General features: G+C 40.9%; 1 protein-coding gene across 5 annotated transcripts in view; it reads left to right on the top strand.

Annotated features, from left to right (window-relative positions):
- The first annotated feature begins 151 nt into the window (after positions 1-151).
- The window catches only part of Usp29 (ubiquitin specific peptidase 29), a 223,445-nt gene continuing 209,972 nt past the window's right edge, over positions 152-13,624 (top strand). For 2 of the 5 annotated variants that reach the window (XM_087568067.1, XM_087568087.1), the window contains exons 1-2: positions 152-821; positions 7,851-7,989. The gene's annotated coding sequence lies outside the window, so the exon portion shown is untranslated. Of the gene's footprint in view, positions 822-7,836; positions 7,990-13,624 lie in introns of all 5 variants that reach the window. The other 3 variants (XM_087568097.1, XM_087568076.1, XM_087568106.1) reach the window with 3 other exon arrangements.

Raw genomic sequence — 13,624 nt, 5'->3', positions numbered from 1 at the left:
CCTCTCTGACCAATCCGAGACCCCATTCCCCGCTTTGGGCCCTCACCACGCCTCCCACACCCTGCCAATCAGACTGCTGTTGTCAAGGCAACAGCTTGGCGCCAAGGCACGGAGTTGACGTCAACGGAGTCCGTGTTAGGGGCCCCCAAGCAGAGTCTGGAAAAGGGGGATGGGATGTGGGTGTGAAGGGATGCAGCCCCCCCAAAAGAAATCGGGGTGAATCAGAAATACCTACTAATGATGCCCCAATGCAAAACCTGAGAAGAGAGAGGGGAAAAGGACAAGCATATATTTGTCTAAAATCGGGAAAAAGGAAAAACCATGAAAAATCGAGGCAGAAACACATACGTTGAGGTCTAACCACGAACGATAAAGGTGGAAGAAAGGACTTTTCTGCCTGCAACACCCAAGTACTAAGCTAATTTCCTTAATAAACGAAGAGCTATTGGAAACCAGCAAGGGAAAGACAAAAGCAAACCAAAAAGGGGCAAAAGAGACTGCAAGTCACAGGACAATACAAATGGCTGGAAGAATCATGACCTGACTGTCTGCATAGCGAAACGCCAACCTGAGATACTGGGTGAAGGCGGTTTATGGCAGCGCGCTGAATCGCATGTGGTCACCCACCATTGCATGAATCCACTGCATAGAATAGCAAGAGATTGCAAGGGGAGTAAGCGGGTAGATTACCAAGCCCGCCTGTGATAGAAGACATCCCTGTCACCAGGAAAAATAACGGGGGTATCGCTGCCATAAAGGACCTGAATCGTAATAGATCCAGTGAAATAAAGCCCGCTGCTGAAGTTTGTAGAAACGAAATGGTAAGTGTTTTGTTTTTTTTTCCTTCTCATGTATTTCTTTGTTAAAAATATACAAATGTGGGCAAAGCTTATGAAACGATGTGCAAAAAAAAATTTTTTTTAAACTGGTTACCTCTAGGAAAAGGAATGGGGGAGGGGAGGACAGACTACGAAAAGATGATTTTGGCTTTATTCTCTGTGCCCATGAATTTCGTTGGCAGATAAATGATATTTCTTCCCTGGCAGTAAAATCGATGAATTATTAAAAGTTTGTTAATGTACTATTGATAGAACCATTTCACTGCCAAGAAATTTAAGGAAATAAGCGCAGGTGTGTGAAAGACTAATTACGGGGGTATTTACGGAGCATCCTTTCTTATGACTAAGAATGTACTCTGCAGAACAGAATTGAATTCCAGTAAATCCACAAATTGTATTTTTGTGTGGCTGCTAAAACTCCGGGTCGTATATTTTTATTAGACACATAAAACGCAGTGTTTTAATTTTAAAGGGGAAAAAATTGCACGACCGTGGTCCATGGATTAAAAGCAATTTTTATCTAAGAGCATAGCAAATCTGATACCATGGATTCAGTTTTATATTGATGCTCAAAGAGTTATCCGTGCTTGCTTGCTGGATAGTGAAGTGGTGGGCTTATGGATAGGGTATGGAGTTTTATTTCCCCAGACCTGAGATAGGGTTTCTCACCTCGCCGAGATACAGAAGCATAAAGCATGAATGAACGCAGCACACGGTGTTAGTGAAAACCACACTATGCTTAGGTCTTTGAATCTGACTATTCATTCTGCTCCCCGGGAGAGCTGTTAAACAATACCCATGCTTAGGACCCCCACAGAGATTGATTTTTGGAGCCCCCAGGGAATCCTAATATCTTACACTAAAGTCTTTTGGGGGTGTTAATTTAGCATTCTCAAAGGACTGGACCCCCCTCTATCTGCAAATCCAGTTTATCCTTGGGTCCTGGATCATCAGCTCCCTGGGAAGTCTGTAGGCTGTAAGAGTTCCCGCAGAGACATGATCTCCCCTTTGCCTCAGTATTCCACACTCACTATCTCTCCAAACTGTACACAGTCTCTTTTCACCCACTCAATGGCTTCACTACATGTCTTTGGCTCATATATGTGTCAGGAAGGCTTCTCTTCCATTCCCCTGAAATTGCCTGACATTTTTACCAACTCTTCATGCTTAATCTGGCAATGAGATTGAACATCTGGAATGGACCAGTAACAACCACCTCTCTATTGTCTCTGGTCTGGGGTCACACGGCATGGTCCTGTACATTGTGGCCTCTTCCCCTATCTTAGCTCACCTTTCCTTGACTCACCGTCCAAACAGCTGGATGATCTCATGGAAGAATGTGACCACCTTCCTTACACAACCTCTCCCCAGGTAGCCACCTATTTCCTAACCTAGTCACAAGGTTTAAATGCCTAGTCACACACCAGTAAATCCTAAATTCCAATCCTGTGCTCCAGAGCGCTCCATACAATCCTAATCTAATGCCTTCAACAATCCTCACGAAAGCAGATGCACCCTTCATGTATTTAATAGGCAACTCAAAAGCACTTAAAGCAGCATGTTACAGGACTGGGGTGGCTGTAGTTCGTATGGTACAGTGCTTGCCTAGCATGCTGGAGACACTGGGTTCAATCCCGAGTACCAAACACCTTTTTTCTCCCCCCCTTTTTATCCTCATGTGTAAAACAGCATCAGTTGTTATAGGTAAAATATATATATATAACATTTTTTTTTTTACACCTCAGGATATCCCACTCACCATATCCAAAACACACACAACTTTGTCCCGGAGATTTTTACCCAGTTTTCCTGCTAAAGTTTCTTCTATTCTAGACCCTTCCTTCTGATACTCTGCACACTACACTGAACTGGTTTTTGAAGGCACATGGAGATCTTTCAAAGCCAAAGAAAAAGCCTTTTCCCCCTGTCGTCTGAGTTACCTTCTGACCCCATACTAATCACTGCCACCAAGATGCAAAGGGCCGTGGCGCCTTTAGGTCTTGAAACAGCATCAGACATTGGTACTATAAAATCCAACCATCTTTTCCTTAGGAGTTCTGGCTTATTACGCCTGAAGAAAATGGTCCTTAAGAAAGTTAATGGAGATTCTAACATTCTGATAAATATTAGGTTTTAGGGATTTAAAAAAAATTGTATTATTGTATTTCTAATGGTAGAGATCACACACACACACACACACACACACACACACACACACACACATATGTTTCTGTATCAAGGTATCTTCCTGTACTTTCTGGTCTGCTCCACTGGCCTGTTTGCCCACCTTTGTGTATTAACACGCCATGATCGTTAATATTGCTTTATGATGCCTGACTTTTGAAGAGCTGCTCCTCTCTTTGGTTTTATGAAGGCTCCCCAATGTTCCTCACCTTGTTTCTTCCAAATGAATTTTCAAATGGGTTTGTCAAGTTTGATGAAATATCCCCCCGAGATTTGTGTTCCTGTTTTATTAAGGCTGGATAGTGATTTAGATAAGGCAGCATATGTCATGTTATCAAACACCTTCATCTCTGACCACGGTCTATGCTGCCTTCTCTTCATATCCTACAGATATGAACAAGATAATATGATTTTTTTTTCCTATAAAGGTCCTACTTGCCTTTAGGAAATGTTTTTCCTATACATTGTTGTCAGTCATTTCTATTGGGTTATTTTGGAGAAAAAAAATAGATTTATAGAAGTTGTCAAGATAATACAAAGATCCCTATTGCAATTTTGCCTGGATGAGAACATCTCAACAGAGCCTTGGCACAGGACACCGTAAAAAAGAAGTCAATACTAGCACAGAACTCTGAGACTACAGACTGTGCTTGGATTTTACCCACTTCTCTATTAATGTCTGGATCACAAACAGGACCCCAACAGCATTAACACACACACACACACACACACACACACACACACACACACACACACACACACACAAACCATAGGATCCCCAGCAACACACACACAAAACACAATTCATTTGGTACAGTGCTCACCGAGTATACATGAGACACTGGTTCAAACTCCAGTACCAAACGCCATTATTTTCTTTTTCCTCATGTTCAAAACCAGCATCAGTTGTTATAGGCAAAACACAGGACCCCAACCCCAGACACACACACACACCAAAGGATTCCCATTAACACACACAAAACACAGGATGCCCAGGACCATACACACACACACACACACACACACACACACACACACACACACACACCACAGGATTCCCATTAACACACACAAAACACAGGATGCCTAGGACCACACACACACACAAAAAAAACATAACCCCCAGCACCACCACCAAATAACACATACACACACACACACACACAAACCCACAGGACCCCACCCAACACCACATACACACACACCCCACAGGGTTCCCAGTAACACACACAAAACACAGGATACCCAGTACCACACACACACACACACACACACACACACAGACAAAACATAGGACCCCCAGCAGTACCACCAAATAATACCCCCCATGCACACCCCACAGGACCACACACACATACACACACACACAAACACACAACACAGGACTCCCCCAACACCACATACACACACACACACAACACAGGACCCCCCCAACACCACACACACACACACACACACACACACACACACACACATTCAGGCCCTCAGAGTTTCTTAGCATACCTTATTTTGATAACCTTAGCTCTTTCGGTGCGTATAAAGGAAGAGGTTGCGTAGACAATTTCTCAGTTTGGGTTTCTATGATGTTTTTCTCATGATCTGACCTGGGTTATACATTTTTTGAAGGGAATATTAGCCATTGCTGTCTGCATGTTGATGTTTGAGCCGGTGAACTGACTGGCAGTTTTTGTTAACTGATTATCTTTCTATCGACTTCCCTGGGATTTTTAAATTGTTAACATCTTCACTAATTATTGTTTCTTGTTGTGTTCTAATCTTTTATTAACAATTGTATTTCTGTGGTGAGACAAAATAAATCTGATCCTAGACCTGAGAGAAAGGACGGTCATATTTGCCATCGAGTACAAATGTCCACCGTGGACATTTTGGCAGAGCCTCTTTATGGGAGGTTATAAAATTCCTAGCTTCAAAAAAGTGTTACCATTCATGAATTTAATTTTATGGCTTCTCTGTATTTGTTGAGATTCGATGATTTCCTATCTACTGAGGCTGTGAATCACAGCAGTTTCTGAGATTAAAATGTGTTTACATTCCTAAGCCCTACTTAACCGCGCTTATGATGTTCTGGTTTATATACACGTGCAGCTGGATACCATTTTTGTGTCTCAGTTCACACTTTTATTATTATTATATTGTCCTTGTCTGGCTTGGGTATCAAAGTTATACAAGCCTTATAAAATACTTTACAGTTTATAATCTTTTCTTTCCAATGGGAATTATGTTTTTTATTGATATAGTTCTTGGGTCTTTTGCTGGTTTGGGGTTTTTTTTTCCCCCAACTTTGCCAAAGACTTCATGTCTTTGTTTTTTTCTAAAAGTGGCTTTTGATTCTACCGACCACATTCTTTCTTCTTTTGTCATTTAATTTGCTCTTGATTTCTTTCCTAGTTATTTGAGCTCCTTTTCCTAGCTTCTTGAGTTGCATATTTATCTCATTTATTTTTATTTTCTCTTAATTTTTAACATATGCATCCAAGGCTATAAATTCTCCTCCAAGTGCCACTTGAACCAGATCCCACATACCTCGTCGTGGTTCAGATCTGCACTTTGTTTCCATTAGTGGCATAAAGGAATGCGTTTACGATTTTGAATTCTACGTTAAAGAAAAGAAAGAAAGAAAGAAAGAAAGAAAAGAACTGTCTTTTGAATGTAGATTTTGAAAAATCCACTGCATTGCAGTCTCATACAACTAGACTGTATGACTTGCCATTTCTGTAATGTGTCCTTTCTCTTACGGTTTGATTGATTTTTGAATTGTTCAAGATGTTAGATAAGAAACAGTATTCTCTAATTGCTAGGAATTAATTTCCATTTATATTCATAAGACCAAGCTTGCTAATTATGTTTATATTTCCACTGTTCTAATTTTTTTGCCCGCTTCATCCATTCCCTCTAAATAGTTCCAATTAGTGCAAACTAATGCGCTTGTGCTTTTTATCCATTGCTTCTTGGAGGCTTTGCTTTAAGTATTTCAGAGTCACATTGTTAGGTGTGAACAAACCCAGAGTCCTTCTGTTAAACGACGCACATGTAATTACTGATGTATTTATTTAATATGCCTCTTCTTTTTCATTTTCTCCTTTCCAGCTCTCTCTTGGGTTGGCTGAGTTTGCCTTATTGTTTTCTATTTCCTTCTGTTTGTGTGATCTATTCTTCCGTTCGGTTTCTGTTAATTCTTTACATTCTTAATTTATATATAAAAAAAGAAAAGACATTAAAAATACAACTGTATGAAAGCGAAGATTCTGGCACACCTTAACAATGTGGTGTTGAGTTTCACATCTCTGCCATCTTTTGGTTACCTTTTATGCTTGTTTTTCCAGTTGGCTTTTTGTTTTTGTTTTTGTTTTTGAGACAAGGTCTCACTGTGTAGCCCTGATTGTCTTACAACTCATTATCTAGACCAGGCTAACCTTAAAGCCACAGACTTCCGTCTGCCCCTCTCTGCCTCCTGAGCACTGGGATTAAAAGCATGCACCACGGCATCCAGCTAGCAATACCCTTTAACCTCCAACCACCCCAAAATCCATAGTAGAAAATATTAATCATATGGTCTGATGGGTTGCCAAAGCTTTCATTCTTAAGTCCCCCCTCCTTTCTTCCAGCCCCCCGCCCCCATTTCAGTACCTTTAAAAGATATTTTTTAGTATCAGCAGAGCCAGGTAAGGGATTTAAAGATGCGACTTATAACTTTTCTCTTTGTCCTGACAATATTATTCCTTTGCCATTTAACATTGCAGATGAGACCTCCCTGTCGGGGACAGTGTCTCTTTCTAAGGCTGATGGGTTTTCACCACAGCCTTTCATATAGAAATGTGAGTGGGATATCAGTGACAAGTTAGGATGTAATAACTCTCTTCTGTTCGGCAGAATTCTTAGCCGGTATGTCCAGCCCTCTACTCTCACCTCGTTTCTATTTTCCTCCACCCCTTAGAGCTTAATAGTTTCTCCTTTTGTTTATGAAAGTGATTTGTTGCTTTTTACAGTTCTACCTTTTAGCTTTCTTTCTAATGCATACGGGTGTTTTGCCTACCCATACGTATTGGCCTCGTGTGCGGGCAGTACCTGAGAGAGCCCAGAACATGGTGTTCTATTCCTCCTGAAACTGAGGTGGTTGTAAGCCTCCTTGTAGGTACTGGGATCTGAACCTATGTCCTCTGCAAAAGCAACAAATACCATTAACTTCTGGGCCATTTCTCTAGCCTCCACTTTTAAGATTCTTGAAAAGATACGGTAATCGCAAAATGGATACTATAAAATATATAAGATAGATATATAAAACATTCCAATTAGAAACTTTAAAACTGAAAAAAATATATTCATTGTCATCAAATATCTCTACCACTAACATATCTTAAATACTATTGTAAAATTACCTCTATCATTCCAGATTTATACTAAAATAGACTCAGAATATTAACCCACAGATTCATGGGACCACATCAATCAAAGGCATTTCTGTCTAGGATAGGGAAATGCCTCAGTCAGCAGAGCGCTTGCCCTGTAAGTGTGAAGACCTGAGTTCGAAGCCCTTCACCAATGTACTTAGAGACATGGTCACAGGACACATTTGTAATCCTAGTGCTGGAGAGACAGAGACAGAGCCATGCCTGGGGGTTACTGGCCAGCAAGTCTAGCCTAATTGGTGAGCTTCAAGTTCAATGAGAGACCTTGTCTCAAAATATAAAATGGAAAGAGATTGAGGAAGACAAGGGACAATGACCCCTAGTATTCGCTGCTACACACGTACACATGAACATGCACACAGTATTGTCTTTGTTGCTTATAACAGTTGTTGCTTCCAAGTGTACAGTGCCATTTTCCTGAGGCTATATGACCTGTGACACCATAACAGGCTGAAGGCTCAAGCAGATGAGAATTCCAACTGCTCCCTATCAAGTCTGACACCGATGACATTTGCAGAGATGTAAAACGATGCTACCAGGTAATCTTTTGTCTCAAAAAGTCATTTTCTTTCCACTTAAAGTGTTATCTTAGCTTGTGACAGCTTTATTTCTATTATTTTAAACTAGCAAATGCACATTTAAAATGGTTTGATGTCTTTCCTTTTAAGGTAGGTAAGAGCCAACGGGTCACGGTCGCTTGTACTTAAGCCACGCAATGGTTTGCTTCGGTATACACTCATCAACTTCCATCTAGCTTTCTATAATGGGTGTATTTATTGACGTCTCTCTAACAAGACTTCTCTCCACACCCATGTCCATTTATTGGTTTTATACCAGTCACTCTAGTATGAGGTATGAGGTGACATCTCATCCTGGTTTTAGTTTGCCCTTCTACCGTGATTACTAAGGCCGAGCATGCTTTCATGTACCTGATGGCATCCTCTGATAAATGTCTGTTGGAGTCCTTTGTCGTCATTGTCATTTTAAAATTCCTTGGGTGGGGAAGAAGGATGGAATATTACTCAGCAGTGAAGAAACAGGAGTCACAAGTCTTGCAGAAAAATGGGTGGAGTTGGAAAATATAAAAGAAGTAACCCAAACTCAGGAAAAACAAAACACAGCATCTTGCTTTCCATATGTTGATCTCAGCCTATGATGTATACATGTGTATGTATATATGTATGTGTCATATATACATATGTTATGTAAGTGAATACAGTGTAACATTTAAAAAGGAGACGAAGTAAGGGCTATAGTAGGTAATAAGGAGGGGCAGAAGGCAGGTAAAGGACACATGATTTATAAAGAGGCTATAAAGATAACTGCTTTTCTAGTTTCTAATCTGTTGTAGTTTTGTGTCTGTCTGTGTGTGTGTGTGTGTGTGTGTGTGTGTGTGTGTGTGTGGTAGGTAAGGACATAAATGAGTAAGCGACGGTGACAGCATAAAACCAAAGCAAAGTTTCAGGACTTCATCTCGACCTTTGTAACTGTACAGAAGTTCACTGGGATGGATGACGTTTGGGACTTGGGTCATGTCTGAGTGTCTTCCTTAAACAAGCCGCGTGATGTCTTTGTCAGACAGCTAATTAGAAGAAAGACTTTATTATTAAAAAACATTCTTATTGTTGCTACTGAGTTCCTTATATATTTAGGTACTAATTCCTTACTAGGTGTACGGCTTACGTGCATTTTCTCTCGTTGTAGACATGGTCTGTGCACTGTGCATCTCCTCTAGTATGTGGAAGTTTCAAGCTGCTTTCCTGTAATCCCATTTATTTATTTCTTACTTATTTAATTGTGAATTGGATATCAAGCACTTTTTTAATGTCTAAAAGACAAGTAGTCTTATTTGGAATTTAAGTCTTTAGCCCATTTTTACCTAATTTTTGCCCGCAGTATATTTGTAAAAAAAAAAAAAGAAGAGAAAAGAAAAAGTATTAGGATTTCAATTTCTACATTGAGTCTATAGACCACATTGAATACTGCTGATATTTAAATGATGATTTTCCAGTCTATGGACACAAGAGAATTTCCATTTGTTTGTATATTCTCAAATTTCTTTAATCAGTAATTTCCAGTGTTTGTTACATTCATCTTTTACCTGCTTTAATTTATTCTGAAATACTCTTAAAGATGGCATTGTAAATGGAACTATTTTCTTTGTTTTTTTAAGCAAGTGAACATGAGTATGAGAGTGTGTGTGTGTGTGTGTGTGTGTGTGTGTGTGTGTATCCAAGTCTTAGTGTGTAAAGGTCAGAGGACAACTTTCAGGAGTTGGTTCTCTTCTTTGACCATGTGGGTCCATGGTGTTGAACTAAGATTGTAGTCAGGCTTGGTCACAACCACCTTGACCCACTGAGCCATCTTGGTCACAACCACCTTGACCCACTAAGCCATCTTGGTCACAACCAACAACCTTGACCCACTGAGCCATCTTGTAGGCCCTCTTGATTTTTTTCCCAGAAACTCCACTCTTGATGTAAAAGGTACTGACTTCTCTATGTTGATTTTGTGCCCTGCAACTTTACTTTTACTAAACCAATCTATTAATTCTGCCAAGACTTTCTGTATAAAAGAATGTGTCAGCTACAGATAGATCATCTTACTTCTTTATCTTTTATTGCCTTTTGTTTTTCCTGATGCAGTTGTTCTGGGTAGGAATTCCAGAAGCCTGTTGACAAGAAGTGGTAAAAGAATCCATTTCTGTCTTGTCAGGTGTGGTGGCAAGTCAAGCATTTAATCTCAGCACATGCGTGAGGCAGAGGCAGGAGGATCTCTGTGAGTTTCAGGGTTATCCTGATTTACACTGGGAGCTCCAGGACAGCCAAAGCTACATAGAGACATTTTGTCTTCCACCCCACCCCAAAAGTGTTTCTTGTCTTTATTCTTAGAGGAAAAACTCTCATCGTTTTGTTTTACCATCATTATGTTACTGTAAGTTTGCTAAATATGGCCTTTGTGATGCTGTGGTATGCTCCTCCCATACTTAAATCATTGGCTTTTTATTCTGAAAGGATGTCGAACTTGGCTAAATCTTCTTTCTCCATCTATAGATGTTCAGGTTGACCATCTTCCATTGAAGTATTTGTCACAGTGATTGGCTTGTGGTTGTTAAACCATCCTTCCCTCATGACCATACACCACTTCTCCCACCCCCACCCCAAGAGCTAAATTTGATTTCCTCATGTTTTGCAGAAGAGTTTTGTACCTGTGTTCATCAGGAATAGTGACTTGTGTTTTCTGTTAGTGTCCTGGCCTAGCTTGGGTGTTAGTGTAATGCTGCCCTTGGGAAATGGGTATAAGAATGTTCCTTTCTCTGCGGAACCTTCAAATGGGATGTGTTAACATTGCTTTGTCTTTGAATAGTTGGTTGAATTTACAACTAAGGTCTTCACATCCTGGGCTTCTCTCTTGGGAGGTTTGAATCATAGATTCAATCTCTTTCCTAATGATCTTCTTGCTTAGATTTTTCGAAGATTCAGTCTTATTACTTTTAAGGAGTGCACATGCACATGTGCATGAGGGAGCTTGCACGGCATGTGTGAACTTGAGTGTGAGGTTCGAAGAGGCCAGGAAAAGGGGATAGATCCCTGCAGCTGGAGTTACAGACAGTAGTGACCTGCCCCACATGACTGCTTGGGTCCTGTGCAGCAAGTGGTCTTAACCACTGAGCCATCGCTCCAGCCCCAATGTTTTTACTTACTTCTAAATAAAACCACAGATGCCCTCTATTTATGATAGCCCTGTGTACAAATAAATTCTTTCACTGTAAAGGGAAAATATAAAAAATAACTCTAGGGGCTGAAAGATGGCTTAGCAGTTGAGAGCACTTGTTGTTCTTGCAGATGACTGAGATTCAAGTCCCAGCACCCACATGGTGCTCACACATCCCCTTCTGGTTTCAAGGGATCTAATGACCTCTTATGGACTCTTTGGATACCGGGCAAATACATGGTACACATAGATGCAGGCAAAACACTCATACATATTAAATAAATTAAATTTAAAATAATTTGACCTACCAAACATAGGTTAACACTACAGAACACTGTGAGAGATCTGTCTTTGGCCGGTGATGTAGCTTAGTTGGTACAGTAATTGTCCAGCCTTCACAAAGCCCTGGGTCTCACCTCTAGCACTACACAAAGCTACATGAGATAATGCAGGCTCATAATCACAGCAATTGGGAGGTAGAGACAGAAGTTCACGGTCATCCTTAGCTACATAGTGAGCTTGAGTCCAGCTTGGGCTACATGAGACCCTGTCCCAACGGGGAAAAATAAATTAAAAGTTTAAAAAGGCATCTGTTGGTTAGCCTCATGATCTTGTAGCTCATTGGGAGTGATGGCTTCCTGCCCAGATTCCCTAGAGAGCATCCTAATACATATTGCTACCCCGAGGGAAAAAAATAAAAATTCAAAATACAATTTCCAATGAATGCAAATTGCACTATCTGGGTCCTAGAGTCAGAAATAAAATGTAAGCCATGCTATCGTAAGAAAGCATTGATATCAATAGGCAGAGTCCATGTAAGCAAAAGTGAGTTTAACTGTCCTTCAATTACTAGTTGGGCACCAACTACTGATAAGGGCGAATGCCAGGCTGTGTGCATGACTCCTCATTCATGAAATTAAAGTGGCCCCATGTGAATTCATTTATTCAGTTAAGTATGCCTTTAGAGATTTTAGTATGTAGCTTGGAAGACACGACCAGCAGGTAAGCTGAAAGATGAACTTGTAAAGATTATGCTAAATGTTTAGGAGGGGACTCCGATAGGGGAGGATTGTTTCAATGCTGGACACAGAGTGATCAGAAAAGGCTTCTTTGAGAAAGAGAAGACAACGCTAAGACTAAATTTTAAGAAGGGCCAGGTGTGGGAACATTCCACATGGATACAATTGCACTGTACAAAACCATAAATGCTAGAAAAATAAATGAAAGGAAGAAGGAAGGAAAGGAAAGCAGGCGGGGAGACAAACCACTAGAATGTCTGAAGGACAGCGTGGGGCGTAAAGGGGGATGGATGAGATCGCATGGGTGTGGAAGAGCGAATAACTAACTCCTCAGGAGTCAAGGCCAACATAAAGACTTCCCATTTAATTACAAACACAAAGAGCTGGGGAAGTGGCTCAGTGGTTCAAGCACTTGCTAGCTATATAAGCAGGAAAACCAGAGATTGGATCCGCAGAACTAGCATAAAGGCTGGATGAGCATGGCTGTAAGTCTTGCCTGGGAAAGCCGAGACAAGTGTTCCTCAAAGCCAATTGTCCGGCATCACTAGCCTTATCAGAGAACTCTGGGTTTGCTTGAGAGGCCCAAGTTTAATGAATCACATGGCAGAGTGATGGAGGATAACTGTGAATATCAGTCTTGGGCACACGCGCACACACACACACACACACACACACACACACACTCACACACTCACTCACATACATGTATGATGCACCCTCCACATATCCTCACAAATACAAATATGTACACACACGCACACACACACACACACACTCACTCACATACATGTATGATGCACCCTCCACATATCCTCACAAATACAAATATGTACACACACGCACACACACACACACACACACACTCACTCACATACATGTATGATGCACCCTCCACATATCCTCACAAATACAAATATGTACACACACACACACACACACACACACACTTGGGAAATTAAAATGTAGAGAGCAAAAGAGCAAAAGCTATTTAAATGTAATCCTAAATACGGTAAGGAGGTCTAAATAGTTTTAAATAAGGCCTGACACCATGCATTGTAAGATGATTGTGGCTGTTCTGTGGAGAGCTAGGAGACCAGAAATAGGAAGGACAGGGAGCAGGGAGGGCCTATCATGAGGCAGTTGCCTAGATAAAGAACAGCAGAGCTCCGAGCACAGACATGGCAGAGACAGGGAGAAGCGAATGATTTCAAGGCTTTCTTTGAAGGCTACATAAATAAATCTTGCTAATGATTTGTATATGTGTGGCAAAGAGAAAAGGCATCAGACAGTGCCCCTGCAATCGTGTTTGGGGAGATTGGGTTGACAGGAGTTTTATTTAGTAGATATCTGAGATGCAAGACACAGGCAAGGCCTGAGAGTAAGCAGTCTCTGGGATATGTAACAGCCGAGTTGCTTACTCTAAAGTAAGTGGAGACGTTAA

Source organism: Rattus norvegicus, chromosome 1 (genome assembly GCF_021556685.1).
Source record: "Rattus norvegicus strain SHRSP/BbbUtx chromosome 1, alternate assembly SHRSP_T2T, whole genome shotgun sequence".
In the NCBI taxonomy this organism is placed as follows: domain Eukaryota; kingdom Metazoa; phylum Chordata; class Mammalia; order Rodentia; family Muridae; genus Rattus; species Rattus norvegicus.
This window is presented reverse-complemented; position numbering and strand designations above follow the sequence as displayed.